Raw genomic sequence first — 12,022 nt, forward strand, 5'->3', positions numbered from 1 at the left:
AGACCACCAAGTCCACCACTACCCTACAAAATGCCTCCACGCTTCATGTCTGATGACCCAAACCTTCTAGTGCCTAGGATTGGAACAGGCATTGGATTTGGCATTGGTGAGGAAAGTGAGCATCGGCCTGAAGACGTGTAGCAAGAGTAAGCAAATGAATCCGAAGGGATTGACACTGAGGCTAAATGGTTTAATTTCCTCCATGACGACCTCCGTGAACCTATTTTAGGAGGTCTCGATGACATGATGTGGCGCCAACAATCGCTCGAAACGCAGATGAATGAGTTGATGCGTCAGCAAAGTGAATTGAGGGAATTTGTTCAAAACCAGCAAAACACAACGCACGACTTCATACAATGAATGACACAAAGGCAGCATAAACAGTTCCATTATTTGGTTGAATTATTTCAAAACGTCGTTGCTCGCTTAGTGGTGGTGCCAACAATTCCCCCACATTTTCAAGATCCACTGCATTTTACCAACGAGAATCCACTGTGGGATCACAACAATGATGCAGGAGAAACTTGAATTCACGGCGATGTCCTTCCTTATCTCCTTTTTGTTTTATGTTTGATGTTGTTTCTTTCTTTTTGTATCAGTTCGCCACATTATGTAAATTTATTGAAAGGTTTGTCTATCTTTTGTGCCTTTCCTTTTTGTTTATATCATGTGCATACTTTTGATCACTATTTTTTTTTATGTTGCCTCATTTGCCACTGATGACCCCAATGATGAAATTATGCCTTAACACTAGTGCTTAGGTTGATTACGAAAAGTATTAGTCTGGAAAAAGAGATTAGCTCGTAGTTAGATGTCTGCATGACACCCGTGGGGGCAAGCCAAAACGAAGGTTAAACACTTGGATTAGCACAAAATCACAACAAGAAGTAGTAAGGAGAAAATCTTTTTATCTCATTCTAAATCTTCTTTTTAAGAAATATGAGATAGTCTTAGAAATGAGTAAATGATTTATGAAGAATAAGATTGCAACTTCTCAAGGTTAGACGTAAATTTATAGGAAGATGAAAATATATATAGTCTAGTAAACTTGGTGAGGCATATCGAGAGGTCTAGGCAATTCTTGAAGGCGATCGAAATCATAAGACGTCATAAGTATATGCTTGTGGACAATCATTATTTTACATTGGGGGTGTGATAACTTGTAGAAATACAATTTATTGTGTCCTTTCATTTAAAATAATAAGGCAAAGGCATGAAATTTAGATAAATTTTACCAATAAATCTATACAAAGCTACAAAGCGTTTAACGCATACATTTAACGCATAACATATTTAAATTTTAGACTAATTTTGCTACTTTTATGTAGTATATCCTTCAGTAGTCTGATGAACGTGCGATCTCATGTTGCATAACCACTGATGCGATCAAGCAAGAATTACCAGAGAAGAAAAGAAAATAGGATCCATGAGCTACAAAGCGTTGAGACATGACATGACATGGGAGGTACGTGTCACATCATAAGTTGCGTTGGTGGCCGATATGAAAACTTTGTTGACACGTTGCAGACGGCGCGATAGGATATGGAATTTAGTGTGCCCCATCAACGCATTCATAAGTTACAGAAAAGAAGTGCTTGTGAACGACTATTAATACCCAGGCAAATACCATGCAAAAAGGATACAGACGTTGTAATATAGAAAATGTGATATATATCGTGGGATACATTGTGGGAGACGAGAAGAATACCCTGAAAAGAAATTCTGCCATAAACCTTTACCAATTTTCCATAGAAATTCCTTAATGAGAGCTTAGGATTCTAGGGAGAGAAGAGGATAATACTGGTCAATCGTCTAAGTGAAACAGCTGTAAAACGAACCGAAGGAAGCAAGACATTGCGAATCACGACTTCACTCTCTGACCCTTTCTCTTTGTTTTGTGTATTTGTATTGTAATTCTTGTATTAACAAATTCAGATTTGCAGTATGAATACATGTTTGTTATATACCTTGTCTGTCTTTTTCACCAACATCATGCATGGCTAAATCGCCTCATTGGTTGAGAAGATTATAGCTAGCATAACTAAATAATGGAAGGAATCATGCGATAAACTTGTTTTATGCATGCTTATATTTGTTGCTTGAATCAAATGAGAAATTGTTATGAGTAAAGTTAATCTGAGTTTAAAAGAATTTAGATTAGGACCTCATAAAACAAGAGAAAATGTTTCTTAGAAATAAGTACATTCTTTGCATATTACACTTATTGAATGCATCTTAGAGATAAGATAATGTGGCAAAGAACACTGAGATGTGTTGGTCCTAATATTTAGTGTATAGCATGATCACATATTCCATCTAGTTGTTTAGAAAGAGTTAATAAAAATCCTTCTCAACCCTCTCATCGCATAACTGTTATCCAACTCACATGTCTTCATTTTAAACATAATTTCGATCACATATTTAGATTTAAGTTAGCTTATTCAATCACCCTCTTGTACATATTAACTCGCGCTAAGATCATATTTTTAGTTTCATTGCACGTTTACAAGCAATCCCTATGTTCGACCCTGGACACACCAAGAACTCTGGTCAAATTTGCACTTGGGTTTGACTAGTGAAAACTGAGCATTAAATCTCATAAGCATTATTATTTCATCGCATTTATAGAACACCTTCTTGCGATCTAGAATCTGAGCATGATATCTTGAAGCATAAGAAAGGTTGAACTTAGTTTTGAATGAGATCTATACTTGATGTCAAGTGAAGTTCCTAGCTACATGAGTACTCTTGATAGATTCACCTTTGTGAATGTGGAAGTGGGGGCCATATCCTATGGAATGTTAGGAAAATTCTCTAAAGCATTCACTAAATCGGGATACACTTGCTAGGACTTATAGCACTGTCGTGTGTGAAGTGTTGTTAGAGAGAGTTTAAAACCAAGAGTTACTCTAGTATATTCTAAATCATCTTCACTATGTAAAGGTTCAAGTCGTAAGATACCTTTACTTATGCACAACATTGTACAGTCTGATATTACTTTATGGAAACAAATATTTTCTTATGGTTTTTAAATTTTCAAGTGGATGATTTTTGGTCAAAATTCATTTTTAAATTGAAGGAAAATGGAAGATGGGAATCCCACATTGCTTAAATCATCAAGGGGAAGTACCTTCAAATACCCTTTACTCTAGTTGTAGGTTTGGGCCACGTTTGTGCTATTGTTGCATTGTGAGGTCCTTCACTTGTTTCCCTATCTTCACGCACTTCCATGACCTACAAATTGGCCTTCAGTGCTTTAAAAGGAAGGCACATAACAAAAACCACTTCATTTTACATGTACGTTTTCCCTCTACATGTTCTGTTTACGTTATCCAAGCAAATTAATCTTTAAGGGTGTGAGTTTTTCGATCGGTTCCAGTGCAGTTCTCTTCTTGACAGTATTGTTTGGGCTATCTTATCTTAGGGACAGCGTGATCATTGTTGAACTACTTGCCCAAGGGACAAAGTTGTGAAACGTCTTAAAGAGAGCGAGCTCCACGATTCAGCCTGTTATAGTCTTCCCTTTTATAGGTTAATTTTCGACGTCCAACGTCATTCGAGTCTTTAATTGCAGTTATCTTGTGTCTACTAGAGGTAGTCATTCCAACAATGTCTAGTGTGAGGAATCACATCTTAAATTTTCAAGATTAAATCCTCATCAACTTAGGTGATTTTTTATCCCAACTTTTTTACATCAGTAGTGTCACACCCCTCCCCAGATTACCGTCTTAACCTGGAAGGGAGTATGACTACAGTAGTTACCAACCGTTATGTGGCACTTACTACCTAAGTGATATGTTTAAGAACCCTAAATATCACAAATGTCATTCAAGAACTAACTAAACTTCAAACATTAAGACAACCTTAGGGTACCATTCATAGTAAATTACAATATGTACAAATAGAAGCAAGGTTTAGTGGGTCCCACAGACTCGAAACTATTCCTTAATAAGCAAAATGTGTACAAATATTTACAAAGTAACCACCTAAATCAACGCAGCTCGATTAGTTGGTGTACGGAAGGAGGTGATCACTTGAAGTTTAAGGCCTTTAAATTTGACTAAGTACCCAACGCCCTAAGGTAAGTTATGAAAAGTTAAAGGCGATTAAAAATAAATGTGAGCTTAGTTTAAAGAGTAGTCTCAAAAGGGAGACCGATATAGTAGCTAAAGTGTTGTTCTTATGTGTAGGAGCAACACCCATAGGAGAAGCTTACAAAGCTTGAGGAAACTAAGATCAAGACCTGTGAGTGACTTTAAATGCTTTAAATGTTTTGCAAATGTTTTACGAATGATTTAATAATCTATGTTCATTGAAAGCTATTCGTGTTAACTAGTTTCCATAAGTGTTATCGTAACGCATTTTCCTAGTACTATGAGTACACATTAGTATATGAAGCTACTATGTATGTTCTAGGCCATGCACTTTAAATATTTATAAGAATGTGGCAATGAGAGTGCCTTAACAAAGCTAAGTCTTCGTAAAGATAAGAAAGTTCCTTAGAAAGTATGAGTAGCTCAGTGCTGAAGAACTAAGATGTGAAGGTACTACAGCTAAGTCCTAGATATGAGTTCTGATGGTAGGATCCAATCTACGTGCACATAGGATAAGTAAGACTAGGTGAAAAGTGATGGACAAAGGTGACACACCTTAATCTGGGATGGCATGAGTAAGACTAGGTGAAAGGTGATGGAAAAAGATGACACACCTTAACCTAAGTTAGCATGAGGTAAGGTGATGGACAAAGGTGACACACCTTGACCTGGGATAGCATGAGATTAGGTGATGGACAAAGGTGACACACCTTCACCTAGAGTAGTATAGAAAGTTGGACAAAAGGGCTCATTCTCTCAGCTAAGTAAAGATGCAGTTAAGTAAGGTAGAGAGCAGACAATAGAGTTCACTCTTAGATAAGAGGCTAAGTATAAGTATTGGGAGTTGATCAAGAGGGCCACTCTCAACTTAGGAATGGTCCAACTTAGTATAGATATGATTTGTTATGTTAATGTTTATGTGAATGATGGTTGCATAAGTTTATGTTTCTAATTAAAGCTTTCAATTTCAATTTTCAATTACCAGTTTCTAGTTCAGCATGAGATTTATGTTTTAAATTTAGTCACTCATTGGACTAGTAGCTCACCCTATTTTAAATTTTTTTTTTTTTCAGGTAGCAGCCATCTCCCAGAAGTTAACTGCACTGCTGCTCTGCCACTTAAAGATAAATGGAAGGAAACTTATGTGGTTACTTCAACAACCATCACTAAAACCATACCACTATATTAATAAAATATCATATATATTCATAAACGTTGTTTTTCAATATAAATTCGATAAAAGAAAAAACATAATAGCTTTGTGGACCCTTCAAATTCTATATATTACACGTTATAGCACACAATTGATCCATAAATATTGTATTTCACAAACGTTGCCTCATTAAGTAGTTAAAAACGCACTGGTCCAACAAGAAGAGACTGGATAAAAACTTTGGTCCTACCCATAGCATTTGTATATCCATCCTCATCAGAATAAAGCAAGGCAATAACTCTGGTGAGATTTAATACACACAATAAAAATGGCATTGGAACAGTGGCTGGATGAAGGCAACATTCATTTATATTATTCCATGCATCTTCTACTTGCTTTTGAAATTCAGAATATGTTTCTTCTTTTGAGCAGCCATAATTGTTCATGTAACATTCAACGGCAGAAGCAATATGTTCTCTTTGTTTCTCAAACTACGAAAAAAAGGTAGCAAACATATACAAAATAATTTAGTAGCAAAGTTTGATGTTATCAAGGATTAAAATATCGATGGTGAGTTGTTAAAATTTCAATTTTACAGATATATTTTTAGATACATAAAAAAAATATTAATATCAATAAATATTAAGATATCTTTTAGGTGAGATTGGGGAATGATGAGGATGTTATGATTGTATTAATGTAATTGAGATAATCAGTACACCCGTTGATCCACCTCACTCTTGTGACATTGAAAAAAAGTATAGTAAAATGTTTTTGTCTATTAATGATGGATTACGATAGACATCTACTAGTGGGCAGTAGACTGCGTTAGACATTTATCAGACACTAATAGATGTTTATCGTGATTTATAACTTATAAATAATGACATTTTTCCACATTTATAAATAAATTGGTTGATTTTTCTTTATTTGAAATTAAAACAACTCTATTAAGAATTGTAAACATCATTTAAAATAATAATTAAGGTATTTTTTTATGTTATAACATCATTTAATCATTAAACTTTCAATTTTGTTCCATTTTGGCTTATGCACTTTCAATTGTTCAATTTTTGTCTCTATACTTTTAATAAATGTGAATACTGCTCCTTCCAGTTACTTTCCTGTTTCTCCTTTTTTTCCCCAAAAATGTTAGTCTCTATCTGAAAATATACTTACATAGTGTCTTTTTCTTACATGAAAATTATAGTTATTATTGAATCAAATTTGATAAAAATTAATTTTCAATGACTAAATTTAAAATTTATCTAATGTACCGGGATTGAATTTAATTTTTACTAAAAGTATAAAGGCTAAAATTGGACAATTACAAGTATAAGGACTAAAACTGAACAAAATTCAAAGTATAGGAACCAAGATGGTATTGAGCTAGGTCTTATATATCTTGTTAATATTTATAGTCACGTTAATTAGGATTAATAGATTATATACTGTATTTTATTTTATTAATATTTATAACAATTATATTAAACTTCACTATCACTGTCAAATTTCGTGAACTACATATATATCGATAGATATATTTTGAGATATCGATTGATGCTTTAGTCTGTGATATTACAAAAGTGAGTTTTGCTCGGTGGAAATTAGTATGACTTTTGTCTTTAGAGGTCAGAGGTTCAATCCCCACACCCGTAATTGTTATACTAAGAAAAAAAATCAAGCGATATTATTGACTTATTTGAAGTAGTGAGAGCGACTCATACCTCGTAGGAGACAAGATCATCCATTAGTCTATCAATGATGGTTGAGGCTTCAAGAATTTTGGGGCTCAGAAAGCCAATCAAATACCTCTTTAGTTGCAATGTCACCCATGCAAGCAAATGAAATAGTTGTAAGTAGTCCATAACCTGAGCTAACTAGAGCCACTTCCATGTATTCTTCAAATTTTGGTTTATACTTTTTGTTCAGCCATTCAGCTTCTTTGTAATAGGATTCAGCTTGCCTTTTCATCTATTCACACAAATAAAATTGAAACTTCTTATACATGTAAATGAAGATACCAAGATTAATGGTATTAATAGGAAATTATGAGAAGGATAATATTTAATTACCGCTTCCTTTGCAAAGTTAGCACGATACGATGTTCCATTCTTCGTCATCTCTTTCTCAATCTCTTCGAAAAGATCGAGCATAGTTGTATAATAAACTTTCATATACTTCGGGAGTAGATTAATCATGCTTATGTCCCATCTAAAAAATTAAAGACATTGTATAACTGATTAAAGCATACTCAATTCTGTTGCAAGTATGTATGGACTATACATATAAAATTGAAAAAGAATTTTGAAGCAAGTCAGAGGGTAAAGAAAGTAACCTGTTGATTGTTAAAGTGAAGACTTGGAGTTCTTCAAATGTTCCATAATCATCATAAATATCATCCATAATTGTGGTCATGGCGACTTTAGTCAATATTTTCCTTCACAATTCTATCTCTCGCAAATGGAAAGTTCGTTGGGACGTTCAATTCTTTCCACCACCTATAGTAATTTATTATTTGCATTAAGATTATTGCTTTGTATTTAGTTTTCCTTAAAACAACGATGGATCACTGTAAAAATCAAAATCTTGATGACATATATTTATCCTTTCTACTATTTCATATTTAATTTGGATGACAATGAATCACTGTCATTAATCTGTTGTGTTATATGTCCCAAAACTCACTGTTTGTGAGATTATATATAATCTATTTGCAATAAAGATGTTATTCAACTTTTGTTCAATAAAACTATTTTAGAATATGTAAATAGCATCAAATCCAATAAACTACAATTCATGGTTATTACATGCGTACCTGGACTTTATGTGGAGACATAAGAGTGGATCAAGTTCGAGTAGATAGCCAAAATGGTCTATAATATACGGATAACGCTGGATATCTTATTTAATCCTGAACTAACTATGAACTCTTGTTTTTTTCGGGAATATCCTTAGATTTGCATAGGTGAGGGTGGACCCTATAGCACCAGCTCAATAACCCTCTCATTTCAGAAGTAAGACCGGGTAGATAACTTAGAACATAGGTGAAAGATGAAATTCTCTCCTAACTGCTTTTGGGATGTAAAGAGGTTGTTTAAAATTAATTATTAATTATTAATTATTGAATTAATATTATTATTTTGACATTTTATCTTTTTGAATTTTGATTTCAAAATAAAAATTCAATCTTAAATTTAAAATTAAAAAGTTCAATTGAAATGGGAAAATACCCTAAGTGGGATTTTCCCACTTTAAACACTCATTTTACCATTCAAATTAAGTGGGATTTGTGTCAAACTCCTATAAAATGAAATTGCATGTCAATGAAGAATAAAACAAAACAAACATCTGCTGAAAAAGTGATGCAATTGAAGGTTGGAAGAGAAGATGTTCTCTCTAGACCATCGACACAAAATCTGGAAAAGTTCTCCAAAATCCCTTCACGATTCAACCTCATTTTGGGTTCCACCATCTAATCTAAGTTCCTAGAGAATAGTAGGGAAGATAAAATTGTGGTCTACAAAGTTCTGGTGTGAAGATTTAAACTGGATTTCAGTAATTGGGGAGTTCAAGAAAGATATAATTTATGAAATCCTATTTCATTATGCTTGCTAGATTGTTAAAATTGATGGAATTAGAGTGCTTAAGATTGTATTTGCTTCCGCCTCTTGCATGTTAACTCCAACATAATCATCATACGATCAACATTGATTATTAGATGCAAGTAATAAAAAATTTTAATAATAGATTAATAATACCTTTTAGTCAAATCATATATGAACTTAGTTGTGATTAATAAATTAGTTTTTGAAATGGAAGCATGTTATAACTGTCTTATCTACGGATAATGCCAATAAAGTCAGTTAGATTTATCTTGCTTGATACAAAAATGGAAGCATATTATAATAGTAGGAGTACCTGCACATTTCACATAGCTCCTTTTGGTGAAGTTTTTGTAATATATTGAAGTCTAGTCTTGAGAATGTAAGCAAAGTCTCATTGTGGGAAGGATCTTGTTCGTATATTCCCAAATACTATCTTGCCTTGATTCTTGTAACACCTTTTCTAATAGGCAATTTCAAGGCATTGCTAACTTCAGATGTAAAATGAGGATTATTGGAGTATTCAAGAGCTTCAGGTAGTAAATTCAAGGCATTGTTAACTTCATATGCAAAATGAGGATTTGTGTAACTTCAGGTACTATGAAAAATTTTCCATATTCCCTTCATTTAAATTTTTCCATATTCCCTTCATTTAAATTCTATATGTCCCCTCATATGTGATGCTTCATATAGGCTCAAAATTCCTCTTTTATCATTACCTAATGATTCTTTAAATTTTCCACTGTTGTCCATGAATTTTGAGAATATATCTGTTTCAATTTAAACTTCAAAATAATTAATAACTAGTTCTTAAAAAGGTTATAATTATAATTAAATTTTTTGATGTCTAAACTCTTTATTCATAACTTTGATTTTTTCTTAAGACTCCCTTTGATAATCGTTTAAGTCCCATTTGGTAATCATTTTATTTTTTGTTTTTGTTTTTGAAAATTAAGCCTATAGATACTACTTTCATCTCCAAATTTTTTTATTTTTTATCTATCTTTTATAAATGGGTTAAAAAACCAAGCCAAAATTTGAAAAACTAAAAAAGTAGTTTTACAAATGTGTTTTTGTTTTTTAAAATTTGACTAAGAATTCAACCATTGTACTAGGAAAGATGAAAATCATTGTAAGAAATGAGAAGAAAATAAGTTTAATCTTCCAAAACAAAAAATAAAACACAATTGTCTCGTTTGGGAACCATTTATTTATTTATTTTGTATTTTATTTTTTAAAATCAAGATTATTTCCTCCCCATTTCTTACAATCAGTTGTGTCTTTCTTAAATACAATGGTTAATTTCTTAGCCAAGTCTAAAAATAAAAACAAAGTTTTTAAAGTTATGTTCGTTATTTTCAAAATTTGGTTTGGTATTTTAGACTATGGGTAAAAAAGTAGATAACAAAGAAAGAAATTTGGAGATGAAAGTAGTGTCTATAGGCTTAATTTTCAAAACAAAAAACGAAATGGTTGGTTACCAAAGAAGGCCAAAATGGATACCAAAGGGGCATTAGTTTTTTCTTTATAGTTTTTCAAAACTATGCACGTTTTCTTACAACGTTTTGATCACGTGGTTTATAAGAATACGAAACTGTGCACTTTTTTGTTTAATTTTCGAAATGTGGCTTGATTTTTTAAAACACTCCAATAAAGAAGCTAACATAAAAAAGAAATCAATAAATGAAAAAGAATATGTATATGTTTATTTTGTAGCTTAAACAAAGCATAGTTTTTAAAAACTAAAAACAAAAAAAAAAAAATTGTTTGTGTATAACTTACCTCATGAAATCCTATAACCTTGTTGCCTGAGAAGTCGAAATAGAAGAGCAATAGTATGAAGATCTTCATCACCATCTTTATTCGATAAAGTGGAATAAGACACGTATAAATGTTCTAAGAGTTGGTCAATCTCATTTTCGAAATGATAAGATACACCTAATCGTTGGATTGAATCAACCAACATTAGCTTCTCCAATAGGTTTTCCACTGAAACAAGCACCATCATCCGTATTTCTTCTTTCAACTTTCCAACTTGTTCTTTCGTTCCATCATCCACTTTCTGAAATTAAAAGAATAAAAATTTAAAATTATTGAAAATACAAAAGTATTGGATTAAAGTTATACACACACAATAAAAGACAACTAATTAAAAAAAATATTCAATAAAGGCAATTTTAAATTTAGTTTTACCAATGCATCATCAAAGGTAAATGAAAGGAAATGATCCGTCCAAATGCTCGGATGAAAATTTGCAGTAGAACGCTTAGCATCAGGAATGTCATTTGCTTTCATAATTGAAGTAGGAAAATTTGAGATTTGAAAAGACATTATTCCTTTCTCAAAGAGGGGAAATAAAGAAAAAAATAAGGAGGAGGAGGTATGTTATTCACTTGAGAGTTCGGAACTATTGGTGAGACACCTTGTGATTATAAAGCATGTCTATTTATAGGCTGCTTTCCATTATATATTGTTTGTTGGCCTCGGATTCTTATTGCAAAAATCCAAAGCATTGCATAAATTACCACACGTTTTGTTTGTGAGTTATATCTTAATGTTATTTTTATTTATAAAGGTTTGACATTTGAAAGAGAAATAATATTAGAAATTCTACCATCTTGGACGTACCAAATAATATTGATGTGCCAAAGTGAATATAGTTCAGTAGTATTGACATACGCTCCGATCTAAGAGGTTTGAGACTCGGTCCCTCACCCCATAATTGTTGTACTAAAAAAACAATAATAGTGATGTGGATGTGGCCAAGGGTATATATGACATTTTTTTATATTTTTCATCAACATTTCTATAAAATTGAGACATCAAAATTTTTGTTGATGTCATTTAAAATTTTAGCTTCTTTAAAAGAGTGGTGGATCGAAAACTTCATGTTAGGGGCCATAAATTTATATAACGATCAAAAGTTTATCTCATGAATTTCTAGATTTGTGTTAATATATATTCCTTGAACCTAACTTGAAAAAAAAAAAACATCTGATATACATCCTCGAATTCTCAATTTTTGTGTCTAATAAATTTAAATTTAAAAATGTGGATCAGTAGGTGTACCAGAATATCCCAATTAGATTTGGCAGCCTGATCATATCAACAAGAGGTACAAAGAGTGAAGGGCTAGAGAGATGCTCAATTACATGATAGCATCCAAATTT

At 32.4% G+C, this 12,022-nt stretch overlaps 1 pseudogene; it reads right to left on the reverse strand.

Annotated features, from left to right (window-relative positions):
- Positions 1-5,444: 5,444 nt before the first annotated feature.
- LOC120090591 lies at positions 5,445-11,183 on the reverse strand (annotated as a pseudogene).
- Positions 11,184-12,022: the final 839 nt, after the last annotated feature.

Source organism: Benincasa hispida, chromosome 11 (genome assembly GCF_009727055.1).
Source record: "Benincasa hispida cultivar B227 chromosome 11, ASM972705v1, whole genome shotgun sequence".
Taxonomy (NCBI): domain Eukaryota; kingdom Viridiplantae; phylum Streptophyta; class Magnoliopsida; order Cucurbitales; family Cucurbitaceae; genus Benincasa; species Benincasa hispida.